This window comes from Ochotona princeps, chromosome 12, assembly GCF_030435755.1.
Source record: "Ochotona princeps isolate mOchPri1 chromosome 12, mOchPri1.hap1, whole genome shotgun sequence".
NCBI classification, from domain to species: Eukaryota; Metazoa; Chordata; class Mammalia; order Lagomorpha; family Ochotonidae; genus Ochotona; species Ochotona princeps.
Window position 1 is genome coordinate 49,575,489 of NC_080843.1, and position 12,496 is coordinate 49,587,984.

Below are 12,496 nucleotides of genomic sequence, written 5' to 3' on the forward strand. Positions count from 1 at the left end.
TAGCTAAGTCTTTGGAATTTTTTGTTGGGGGGGGAAACCAAATTAACTGAGCAGTATTTCTGAATGAAGTATTTTATGACATTTTGAATAGATACAACATACCAATAAATAAATATGGAATGAAAATATCTTTAAATCTCTACAAAACAAAAATGTAGCACAAAAAGCATGACAAAAAATGAAACCTGGAATACAAGTTACTATGAAATTTATCTCTTTGCTACAGTTCTTGATACTGATTAGAACACATTTAGTGTTACATATAAACATTTGAGGCCATATCCTATAAACACATGTCAGAAAGTTATAGCATTTAATATGGGGAAAATCAGCCAGGGGATGGGAATTTGGGGGGGAGGATCCCAGACCCTATGGAAGTGTACAATAAAATTTAAAAAGTAATCGCATTAAATAACATCAAATACTACTCTTCTACTTGGATAAAAAAAAAATTAGTATGAAGGACAAATGAAAAGCATTACTACCAGAAACAACACTTTCTCTTATTTATTCTTCTCCAAAATAAGTCCAACTTTAAAAAAGTACGATGCTATAAGCAATGCCATTCTACACCTTTGTTTTCCAGTTCTTACAAATGGAAAATAAATGAGAAGTACTATTTCAGAAATATAGGTAACTGTATATAAATGTTAAGAATTGCATATTTGCTGTAAGTTATCCTTTATGTTCGCAGAAAAAACCAAGTCCTTCCTTTGATTTACCATTATATAAAAGGGGGAACATTTCAAATGCTGTGGATTTTATTTAGGCACTAGGGTGTTCTCAAGCTTTGAACGAGTCTTAAATAACAAAATCCTTCATTACTCTTAAAAATAGCTAATTAAACAAAGCAATCCTTGACCCATCACATCCAAAACAAAAACCCCACAAGCAAATATCTATATTTCTTAAAGTATGATTAAATCCAAGCAGCTTGATGGAGCTTAAAGCCTCATTCCAACTCCTCAAAAAAAATTCAGGAGTCACAATTTAAACGAAAATTAAAATACAACAGTAAAAAGAAAAATCCATTACTTCTAGTACTCTAGGCATAATAAGAAACAAGATGTAGTTTCATTAAATCATATTTTACAGAATTTAATTACCACCTTTTGTGAAAATATCATGAGATAATTCAAAATAAACAGCTCTGAAAAAAAGTATTGAACAAAGGTTCTGGGATCACATTTCTGGTTTTGAAAGTAATAAATACAAAATAGTATTATTTAAAACGTTATTCTACTTATTAATAAATTGTATTTATAGCCCCATAGTTTTCCGAGTCAAAAGCCACTTTAATTTGAATATTCTGCACTAATGTGTATTTGATCTAGTGTGAAAATACCAGTTAAGTTTCAAAATTCGAACTATTATTCGTTCATAAAAGCATACAAACTTCTACGAAATCAAAACATTATTTTTAAAAGCATTCACAGCTGTTCATCCATCAATTTATTGCTTTTCTTTGGAAACCACACCCTCATCCTATCAAGATGCAATTAAACACAATGAGAAGCCTGGTAATAAACAGAAATACACTGACGGTTGTTCCAACCGACTTCAAACAAAAATCAGCTGAAAATCAAACCAAATAAAAGACAATATGCCCATACTGTTGTATAAATTTCTTCATAATGACGTTACAAAGAAGTGAAGCATGTATACGCACCTGTACATACTTACCTGTTACCTAAATTAAGAAGCACAAATGTCTTGCATATTAAAGTTTCAAGTCCACTGCAATGGATGAATTAGCAAAACTTAAACACTCTAAAGTCAGATGTGGAAGCTTTTAAAACATGTTCAATTCTTATTGAAAATGTGAAAAACACTTTGCTACCAATAACAAAATTCAAGTTTCTTTTCACCAAAATGAAAAACAATTCTCCCGTAGCTCGCATCCAGCAGTCAAAGGGGAAAAATTTCTATGAAAGGTAAAAAGAATCCCTAAATCTTTCACTGAGTTTTTAAACAATAAAGAACAGGGGTAAATAATGTACAAATCTTGTTATTTCAGTCAACAGAATTTTGCGCAAATAGCTTCTCCAGTTTTGACATTTCAGAATCACCCGAAAGTCCTTTAGAGAAAATTTTAACACCAACTGTTTTCTTTTTAAGCTCTCCGTCTTAACGTTTTTCAATTATTTCCGTGTTTCTCTCACGAAAAGTATAATTCTTCTGAAAGTCGAGAATTATAATCTAGTTTTGAACATTCAACCACCCACGCCAGCCCCCAAGTCCCGCTCCCTTCCAGCCAATCAGGGGGAATCAAGTCCTGCGTTTCGGGAGCTCCGTTAGACACAATTTGAAAAACATCACTTTGCGCTCTCCGGGTCTCCTCCTGGAAAGATTCTAAGTGGGGGTGGGTCCCCTAGACTTCCTAAGAAACAAGAAATCAATCGATCCTACCATCGATCCGGGGCGGGGGGGCGGGTAGTGGTCCCTGCCGGCAAGCAATCCTAAAGCGGGTGTCTTCGCGAACAATTGAGCAGCTTGCTGCAAAATGCATCTGCACAAGATCTGCAAACCGGTGGCGCGCGCCCCAAACGCAAAACATCACACCAGTAAGGGTTAATCGAGTGATGCCTCCAGCGCAGAGAAGGAACCAAGATCTAAAGGATCTTTAATACGGAAATTTTTTTTTAACGAAGGACATTATCCATAAAGTTCTACCTAAAGTGAAAACCGTCGTTGGCTCACATCATTCAAGAGTTATCGGGTTAAGAATTGATGGAAATCACCAGCTGGGGGGAGGGGATCACCCCCAGCGCGGGACAAATAACACCCCACTTTCCCCTGCCCCAGAGGCAAGAGACTTCCCAAGAAAAAAGGTGGGGAGTGCAAAATTACCGTTAAGTTGTCCGGGTAAAGACTTTTCAGAACGAAAACATCAAGAACAGTTTCACGGGTCGCCTTTCCCGGCGCTCCCCCGACCCCACCCCCGCCCTTGCAACATGCTTCAAAGACTACAGAAGGAAAAAGTCTTCTAAGAAAAATGCGACTCGGGGAAGGAAACAGCGAGCTCAAAGCTCCATCTTTCATCTCGCCACGGACACCCCTCCCCCCTGGAAAAAGGACACCGCCTAGAGAGCAAATGACCAAAAGAAAGAAAAAAAAAAAAACCCCTCCCGAGCCGGTCGCCCGAGGCCAGCACCCTCCTCACACTTCAGCACCCCTCCCGCGCCGTCCCGCAGCCCGACCGAGTCCGACACCTAAGGAAGACCGCACCGGGACGGAAGCGCGCACCGGCAGGGCGGCCGAGGTGCCGAGCTCTCCTCCCGTGCCCCGGCACCTCGCGCCTCAGCGTCCGGGGACGACCCGGAGCCAGCGCGCGGCTTCCGAGCGCCGGCCACCGTCGGCCGCCCCCGACCGCGGCGCTCCCACGCACTCGTCTGGGTCCTCGATTTTCCGCCAACTTTTCAAGTTTCTGGTCAAGAGAACGCGGCCATCCGCGCGGGGCCGGAGGAGTCCAAGAAAATAAATAAATAAAAAATTTAAAAAACCCAACGACCCCCAGCGTCTCAGGGCCGTGGAGGCGCAGGGCCCGGCGTCCCCGCCAGCTGTCAGGCAGTCCCGGGGTGCCCAGGGTCCGGCCCCGGGAGGGCCGCGGGCGCCGCTGACAGGACCGCTGGGCGGCGGCCGCTCCCCGCCGCAGCCGCTCGCGTCCCGCTCAAACCCGGCTCCCCTCCCCCGCCCGGGCCGGCCCGCGCTCGCGCCACAGCCCCGGACCCTCTCCCCGCCTTCTGGGAGGTTTTGGGTTTTTTTGTTTTTTTTTTTCGATTAAAGTGAAGGCGGACTCGGCGCCCACTCTTGCAGTACCGGCCTCTCCTCCCTCCCCGCCGGCCGGTCCCCCCCACACTGCCGCCTCCCGTGTCCCCGCTCTGCTACTTCTTCAAGCTCTTACCGACTGAGCCAACCTTGGCCAAGCACCGGCCGTGGATTGCCTTTTGCTCCAAAGAATTTTTTGCTGATTTTTTTTTTAGCGATTTTTCCGCGGAGTCCCACTGGCGCTTAGACTCTCGGACAGGTTGTCCCGTCCCTCCCGCTAGATTGATGAGATCTGGGATCACTCGAAAATGGCGCCGAAAGCGCTCTGGCTCCTCATTCAAATTCGTTAGAGCCAACCCCGCCGCCCAGGGGCATGCCGGGAACGCGGGCTGCCTCCCTAGCTGTCAATGCCGCCTCGGAACGCCCACGGCGGGCCGACACCCCTGCGCATGCGCACACCGTCCCCCCCCCCCGCACTCTCCTTGCCCCCTGCCCCGCCGCTGCTTGCCTTGCACATGCGCAATATCGTGGTCGTGCGCCGTTTTCCATTCTCTTCCTGGCTCGCGATTCTCTGGCCTCAGTGCTTGCGCGTGCGTGCAGCGCGTGTGCGCGGCCGTGGAGGAGGAGAGATCCTTCAGACTGTGGGCCTCAAAGTCCACGGGAGACGCTGTCGGCGGGTCCACCGTTCGAGGTAAATGAAGGATGGTCCTGCTTAGGCAGAACGAAAAACCTGTTAGTGTCTAATCTGCAGACACCGGAACGCCTCTGTGAGGCCGTGTATGTAAGGGATACCACCCTCCCCCCAAAAAAACTAGCCCCCCACAGTGCTCTCCCCCACCCCCCCAGGCCGCAGAACGAGCCGACGAGGCAGGCTGTGATCCTCGGCTTGGAGACGGACACCCGAGTGCCTCCCCTCAGGCGTCCAGCAGGGACAGGCACGTGAGTGGACCCGCTGTCAGTGTCCCACGCCGCGGGCCCGGGGGAGGCGCGGCCGCCGCTCCCGCAGCTCCTCGGGGCGCCCACCCGGCCCCGCGGTCACTGCGGAGTCCTCACTGGTGGTCACGTCGCCTGCCTCGAGGCCAGCGACTTAGGGTCGTCTTTAAACTTTCTGCGGAGTTTTAGAGATATCAATGGGCAATCTTTGGGGTGTCCAAAGCTTAGTTTTAGTTTTTTTTTAATGCCCTATCTGAATGAACTGAAATCATCCAAGACGGCTTGGGTGGCGCAACGTTTTCATAAAACGTTTTCATAAAACATCAACGCTGCCACGCGCGGACTGTGCGCTGGATGCCGTGCTGAACTAACACGGATTAATCGTGTGCACCGGTTACAACAGCAGGTGTTGTCTTCCAAGAGACACCTGAGGCTCAGGTTAAGCCACCTGCTCCCCCCGCCCCCCCTGCCCCCGCTTCCAACCGTCTTCAGAACTCAGCAGAAGCCAAGTCCTAAGGAAACCTAAAACTGGGCACGATGATAATGACGTCACGTTCCCGTAAAAAAAAATCTCTTCATGATTCATTTGCTTCGGAGGCTGCTTCCTGCTGCTAGGCTAGTTTAAATGAGACTGCTAAAAGTTGCCAATACTCCTCAGTGATTGCATTTTAAGATTATTTTTATCTGGTTAGTTTTTAATCCCAAATTAGACTTGTTTTCAAAAGAATCCAACAGTTTAAAACCTGATGTACTGCTCTATTTATTCCAGTTTCCATGAACTGTAACTTGCATGGTAAGACAATGTGTATGCAGTGCCTGAAGAAAGGAAATAGGAGAAGCTGACATGGGTCGCATTTTTCACAGACAATTGAGAAAGGGCTTTTCACCCTTTTGATGTAGTAAGGAAGCAACCTGGTAAAGTAGTGTACTCACCTGAAGTTTCTGTAGTACTTTGGTGCACTGTTTAAGTGGGTGGACTCTAGTCCAGACTGCCTAGGTCTGAATCCCATTGCTGCCACGTTACTAGGACATCTCTGGTGAGTCACTTTTATCTGTTTGATGTTTTGTAAAATGAAGAATTGGGCTCTTGTAAAGATGCAAATGAGCTTAAGATATTAAAGGCATTTGAACCATGCTTGGCCTACTGATACTAGCTATTTGCTGATATTTTCAAATGGCTTCTTTAGTGAGTGTTTGAAAACAAAAATCAGTGCCCTTAAGGTTAGCATTCTTGCTCAGGAGCATCTTGAAATGAGTAATGCCAAAAATGAGAAATGATTCCTGTCAGATGAATAAACAGGTTATTTTACCATTCTGTAAGTTACGGAGATGGAGTAGTTTCACTGCTTTTTGTGATTATTAACAAAACAGCCAGTCTAAGATGTGTAGAGTATAAACTTTCAGCATTTCCAGCATTCACAGATAATTACATGTTATCTGTTCTGTAGAATGAACCTGGGGGTAGGGGGAGAATCAGCTGGGGAAGGTTGAGGTAAGTGGTACCCTTGTATTTGGGGAACTTGCTTGCAGGGTTATAACAGGATTTTTTGAATGGGTAAATTATACAGCCTGGTTTCCTCACTGTGGACTTTTTGACTTTATTTTCTTTTAGGTGTAGCCTGTCAGGAGAATTTTAAAGTGATGATGGGCATTGAGAAGTAATAATGTTTGTTGGGTGGGCGTTGTGGCACAATAAGCTAAGCCTCCACTTGGGCGCCCGCATCCCATTTGGGGGTTGGGGGCTAGGTTCTAGTTCCTGCTACTCAGGTTTTTCTCTAGCTTTCTTCTAGAAGGCAGCAGATGATGGCTGCAACGGTGGGGCCTCTGTCACTCATGTGAGAATCATAAGGCATTCCCAGCTCTTGGCTTCGGCCTGGCCTAAATACAGACATAAATAAACATTTAAAAATTTTATCCAGCACCTACCATGTATCAGCACTCTGCTTAGCGTGTACGTGTAGTTTTCGATTGAATTCTTACACACATGGGGTGGATGAAATTATCTCCCTTCCACACAGACTAGTTTTATGGAGGTCACTTTTAGGATTATTAGAGTCCTCATTTGTTTAAAATATCATTTTAATAAGGCAAAAAATATTCAATAAGACTTCATGATTTGCCATAATGGGAGGGGGAAAAATGCCAACTAACAGCTCCTGCGCTTAAACAAAAAAAAAAAAGCCCAGAGGGAAAATATGGCCTGTTGAAAACTAAGAATTTTGACCACAAGGGGGTGCAAATTCCTGACTTAAATTTCGAAGGGGAAAAAAAGTGCTTTTCCTTCAGACCATCAAACTCCTGGGTAAAAACCTAGTATGATTACCAGCCAGTAACTTCAGTATTTCCACAAAGTAATGTACTTTATGAAAAAGAAAAGAACTCAATTATTTAGGCACTCAGGACAACCGTTTTCAATTTGCTGTTTCCAATTCAATGAAGAGTTAATTATTATCCCTCCCTCACTCTTCCTCTTTACCCAGTTTGGGTTCCCCTTTTCTGGTCTGTAGAACTGAAGTCAGAATTTGAAATCTGGGGGTTTTGCTTTTAGAAACTGGAGTACATTAAGCAGCAAGTGGCTCATCACTAGGGGTTGTGTGAAGGGAGATGGTGTAATTTTGATGCTTTCCCTGCTCCTGCTGTTTCTGATGAGTAAGCTACCACTACTGGAGTGTTGGCTTTGACATATCAACTTATTTAGATAAAACTGTGAAAGCTGTAGGTGTGTTTATCTTTTCAGAAAGAATGCAGACTCTTGGAGGAGAAAACATTTGGAACAGTAACTTGAATACACATTACCTAGTGCATCAGTGGATCTTTCTCAAAATCATTTGCCTTGTACAGAGTTTTTGAGTTCCTTTCATTTTCCTCTTGGTCTTTCTCTTAGGTGTACTTTACAACCCCCCCCCCACCAAAATACCCTTTTTAATTGGAAATAATTTGAAATTTACAAAAAGTTGTAAAAAAAGAACAGTACAGAGAGTATCTGTACTATTGCTCTTAGGTGAGGGTCAGTTCTCTCTCTCCACTTACATGTATTTGATTTGTATATATGTATACACATCTCTTGGCCCGTTACCCCAGCATAGTTGAAAGTGTTTACTATCAATTTCACAAATTTGTGTTGAAAGAATAGTTGGCCATCCATTTGGCAATTCTGTGAGCTGATATTTTCTCATGCTTGTCTCCTACAGGATCCAGTCTTGGGTCAGGTCCTGTGCCTCGCTGTTAGGCCTCTTTAGCTTCCTTTACTGTATCTGTCTTTTAGGACCCTGTCATTTTTGAAGAATACAGCGTCTCCTACAATTCTTTGTAACTCCACATTCCTCAGGCTCTGCTGGATGCTCCTCCGTTAGGCTGAGCATGAGCATGTGGATGGTTACCCAGGGCTCACCTGTCACACAGTTTAACCTCTGAGGACCACATCTGGAAGCACAGGATAGCCACCTGTCCCCTCGCTTATCCTAACCTGGATCAGCTGGTTGGTATGTTATGTGGCCCAGTTTTTTTCACTGCCATTTTATTGTATTTTTCCCCTTATCTTGGCAATTAATAAGCAGTTTGTGGGGAAAGGTTTGCTATTATATCATGCTCCTCTTGAAAATTTCCCCCTCTCTGTAGCATCCATTCTTGCTAAAGTAATTTAACAAATCTAGTGTTCTCACCACATTGATGGCCTATACCATTCAATTGCAAACACAGGGCTTTTCCTTCTTCCTTACTTATCAATTTACTATTGGCATAAATATGTGAGTTTCTTTCTTTTCATTTCTGAATTTGTTTATTCTCACTTGTGCCTTCTATCTATAATTATATGTGTATTTTTTTTAAAAGTTTATTTGTTTGAAAACAGGCTGAATTATCAAGAGAGAGGGAGAGAGAAGATCTTCCATCTGTGGGTTGATTTCCCATGTGGCTGCAATAGCAGTGGCTGCAATAGCAGTGGCTGGTCCAGGTCGAAGTTAGGAGCCTTAAACTCCGTCTGGATTTCCCATGTGGGTAGCCAGGGATTAAGTGCTTTCTGCTGCTTTTCCAGGGACATTGGGAGGGAACTGGATATCAAGTGGAGCTGCTGGGACTTAAACATAGTGCCCTTATAGGATGCTGGTGTCTCGGGCAGCAGCTTAAATTGCTATGTCACAACACTGACCCCTATGTGTGTCTATTTTTAAGTATAGTTTTTTTTTTTTTTTCTGAACGACTCGGGAGCAATTTATATCATGGGCCTTCACCTCTCAACAGAGACAGACAAAGCTCTTATCTGCTGGTTCACTCCACAGATACCCACATGGCTTGGACTGAGTCAGGCTGAAGCCAGTAACCAGAAACTCAAGCCATGTGTCTGATGTGGGTGACAGGAACCCAGTCACCTGAGTCATCACCTACTGCCTCCTAGGGTCTGCAATAGCAGGAATTGGGAGCTGGAGCCAGCTATCAAACCCAGGTTTTTCAATAAAGGATGCAGATAGATTATGCGATATCTTAACAGCCAGGCCAAAGTCTGCCCCGACAACCTCTATTTAAGTGTGCATTTAATTACCTTGTTCAAAGTAGCTTAGGTTTAACTAATGGAAACCCTTTCAGTCTAGTTGCTATGTCTCTATGACATAACCACATCAAAAATGAAACTGTTTTACTTTCTGATTGTAAGATATTCCACACTTATCTTATTTTGAATTAGTTTTTTTCACTAAGTCCTATTTGGGGCTGACAATGTAGTGCTGTGAGTTAAGCCTCTGTTTGTAGTGCCAGCATCCAATAATGATGCTGGCTCAAGTTCCAGCTTCTCCACTGCCAAACCAGTTTGCTGCTAATGTGCCCGGGAAAGTAGTTGGAGCTGGTGCAAATATTTAGACCCTGCCTCCAAGCAGGAGATCTGGGTGAAGCTCTGGCTTTGGTCTGGCTGCTGTGGCCACCTGGGGTGTGAAATCAGTCAAGGCAAGGGCATCTCTTTCTGCCCTGCTTCTCCCTCTCTCTAACTTTGCTTTTCAAATAAATAAATAAACAAATACTTCTTCAAAATCCTTTTTCTTTTTAGTAGAGAATATTAGAGACCAAGGTTATGCATGTTCATTTATTTTGGGGCATCTGTACTTGCAGGACATATATGTGTGTGACCCGGAATATATATATTCCATGTGTATTTTACAAATATGCATGAACTCTGTTAATAGTATAGATTTAACTTATAATAATTGCAATAGAGAAGAAAAAGTAAAACGCAAAGCTTTGAGAATAGGAGGTAAAGTCAAAATTTATACAAATAACTCATAAAATTTTCATTTCGTTTAGTCAATATCTGTGCATCCACTTTTATAAGGTCACAATGTGATCACTGAGCAAATTATATTATTCTATTACTGGGCATCTAGGTTGTTTCCAATTTTTTGCTATTATAAATAATTCTGAAGTTATTCATTTAATAAAAAGTGTTTAGTTTTAAAAATTTAAGATTAATTGATTGAAGATTTCCCAGAAGTTGGAATATCACTTTTCAAAAAGTAAGTATGTTTTGGTATGTTCTAATACTTTAGAGCAAACAGAACTAATCAAACATTTGCCAAAGTCCATAGCAGAATTTGATAAAGTGATGAAAAATATATAGTCTCTATTTTTTTTTTTTGATTCAAATATGGCACCCACAGCATGGTGAAGCCACTACTTGTGATGCTGACATCTTATATGAAAAGGTAGGTTCAAGTCTCGGTGTTCTGCTTTGTCTGCCCACCTGCTAACATTCCAGGTGCCTGGACCCCTGCCACTCATGTGGAAGAGCAGGATGAACTCTTGGTCCTGGCTTCAGCTGGACCTGTCTCTTTTGGCCATTTGGGGAGGGAACCAGAGGATGGAAGGTCAGTCTTTCTTCTTTATTCCCTCATCTTTACTCTTTCCCTGTCTCCCTTCATCCCCTTCTGTAACTAAATTTCAAATAAAAGCAATTAAAATGTGTTATAGAAGTACATCATCTTAGAAATACATGTTCAGAGCAGGCTGGCATTGAAGTATGCTGGGTTAAGCTGTCACCTGGGACCCCGGCACTCCATATGCGATGAGTTCAGGACACAGCTGCTGCACTTCTGCTCCAGCTCCCTGCTAATGTACCCCTCCCTGGTAATGTGCCTGGGAAGGCAATGGAGGATGGCCCAAGTGTGTGGGCTTGTGCATTCATGTGGAAGATCCAGTCGAGGACGGCCCAAAGCCTTGGGACCTTGCACTTGTGTGGGAGACCCGGGAGCGGCTTCAGGCTCCTGGCTTCAATTGGCACAGTATCGGCTGCTATGGCCGCTTAGGGAGTGAATCATCAGACAGAAGATCTCCCTCTCTGTCTTTTCTCCTCTCTGTATATCTGACTTTGCAATAAAAATAAATAAATCTTTAAAAAAACCCAGTAATTTTTTGTGTGTAAGAAAAGCATGCAGCTTGCTGTGATTTGTTGCCTAGGTGCTTTCATAGGAGTTGAAAAAGTATAGCCTGCTCAGGTGAATACTGATGAAAACCATGAAAGGCCTTGCTTGTTCCCTTTATACTGACAGGCCTGCAAAACCTTTACAAATTCACTTCAGGGGTCTGCTTTGTAGTGGAAGGGAGTGTGAGTTCAGGGCTTTACTGCTCTGCCTCTGATCCAGCTTCCTGCATTCTAAGTACTGTGTAGTAACCAATTAGGTCACTGGAGCACCTGATCCAGCTCCCTGCAAGTGTGCCTAGGAAGGCAGCAGAAGATGGCTCAACTACTCCGAGCCCTGCTACCCATTTGGAAGCCAAGATGGAGTTTCTGGCTCCTGGCCTCAGTTTGACCCACACCTGTGTGTTGTGACCATGTGAGGAGTAAACAAGAGAATAGACAGATCTCTCTTGTTCTGTCTTCCAGAAAAATAAATTGTGAAAATGCCAAAATTTGCTTTAATGATGGTATTGGGGAACAAATTAGATAATGTAAGAGAGATGTAGGGCATCCTTCAGAGGCTGGCAAGGTATCCAGTCAAGAAATAACGAGTCCTTAAAGAGTGAAATGAGTATCAGAGAGATTCAGGTCATTTATATATGTACATGAAAACAAATCTGTGTAAATATTGACATATAAATATAAATCTACATGTACATATATAACCTACCCTAGGTAACTACTTAGCACTTACTGTGTCATGTTCATTGTGCTGTGCACTAGGCATTGAGTGTATATGAGCAAACAAAACAGCCACACTTTCCTCTTTTGTGGTATAGTCAAGTGAAACAAACAAATTAATAATCCTACAGATTATAACTGGACTAAGTAGAAGAGAAGTACAAATGACCAAGAAAACGTAAACCATGGAGTAAGAACACTGAAAATGGAATGAAACGTGGTGGCTGAGATGTAAAGGGTGCATATGAATTAGGCCAAAAAAGGAGAAACATTCCAGGTACGGGACCAGTCAATTCAGGTCTGTATGGCTAGAGCACAGTGAAGATGGAGAGCAGTGAAAAGAAAGACTAAGGAGGTTTCCTGGCTTTGGGGTGTGCCAAGGAGGGAGCAGCCAAGTAGCACGACCCCCATCTCTGGTCGTGGACGGTGAATGGCTGTTGGTACCAGTTCCCAAGATGGGGGAAGTGGTGGCACGGCTCTAGCTCATCACATCCAAGCGCTCCCCAGCACACCTCCCACACACCACAGGGGTAACTGGAGATGGGTTAGATTTTTTTATTCAGAAGTCTGGAATTTAAAGGAAATGTGTAGTTTGCGTGTTTTTAGATTTAGTAGTTCACTTGACTGCAGGTGATAGCTTATAGGATCAATGACAGCCCTGATGTAGAGGTAGGG

General features: G+C 43.7%; 1 protein-coding gene across 2 annotated transcripts in view; it reads right to left on the reverse strand.

Moving 5' to 3' along the window:
- Window positions 1-4,410: 4,410 nt before the first annotated feature.
- The window catches only part of LOC131481572 (uncharacterized), a 42,358-nt gene continuing 34,272 nt past the window's right edge, over window positions 4,411-12,496 (reverse strand). The window contains exon 2 of one of the 2 annotated variants that reach the window (XM_058670796.1): window positions 4,411-4,476. The gene's annotated coding sequence lies outside the window, so the exon portion shown is untranslated. Of the gene's footprint in view, window positions 4,499-12,496 lie in introns of both variants that reach the window. The other variant, XM_058670797.1, reaches the window with a different exon arrangement.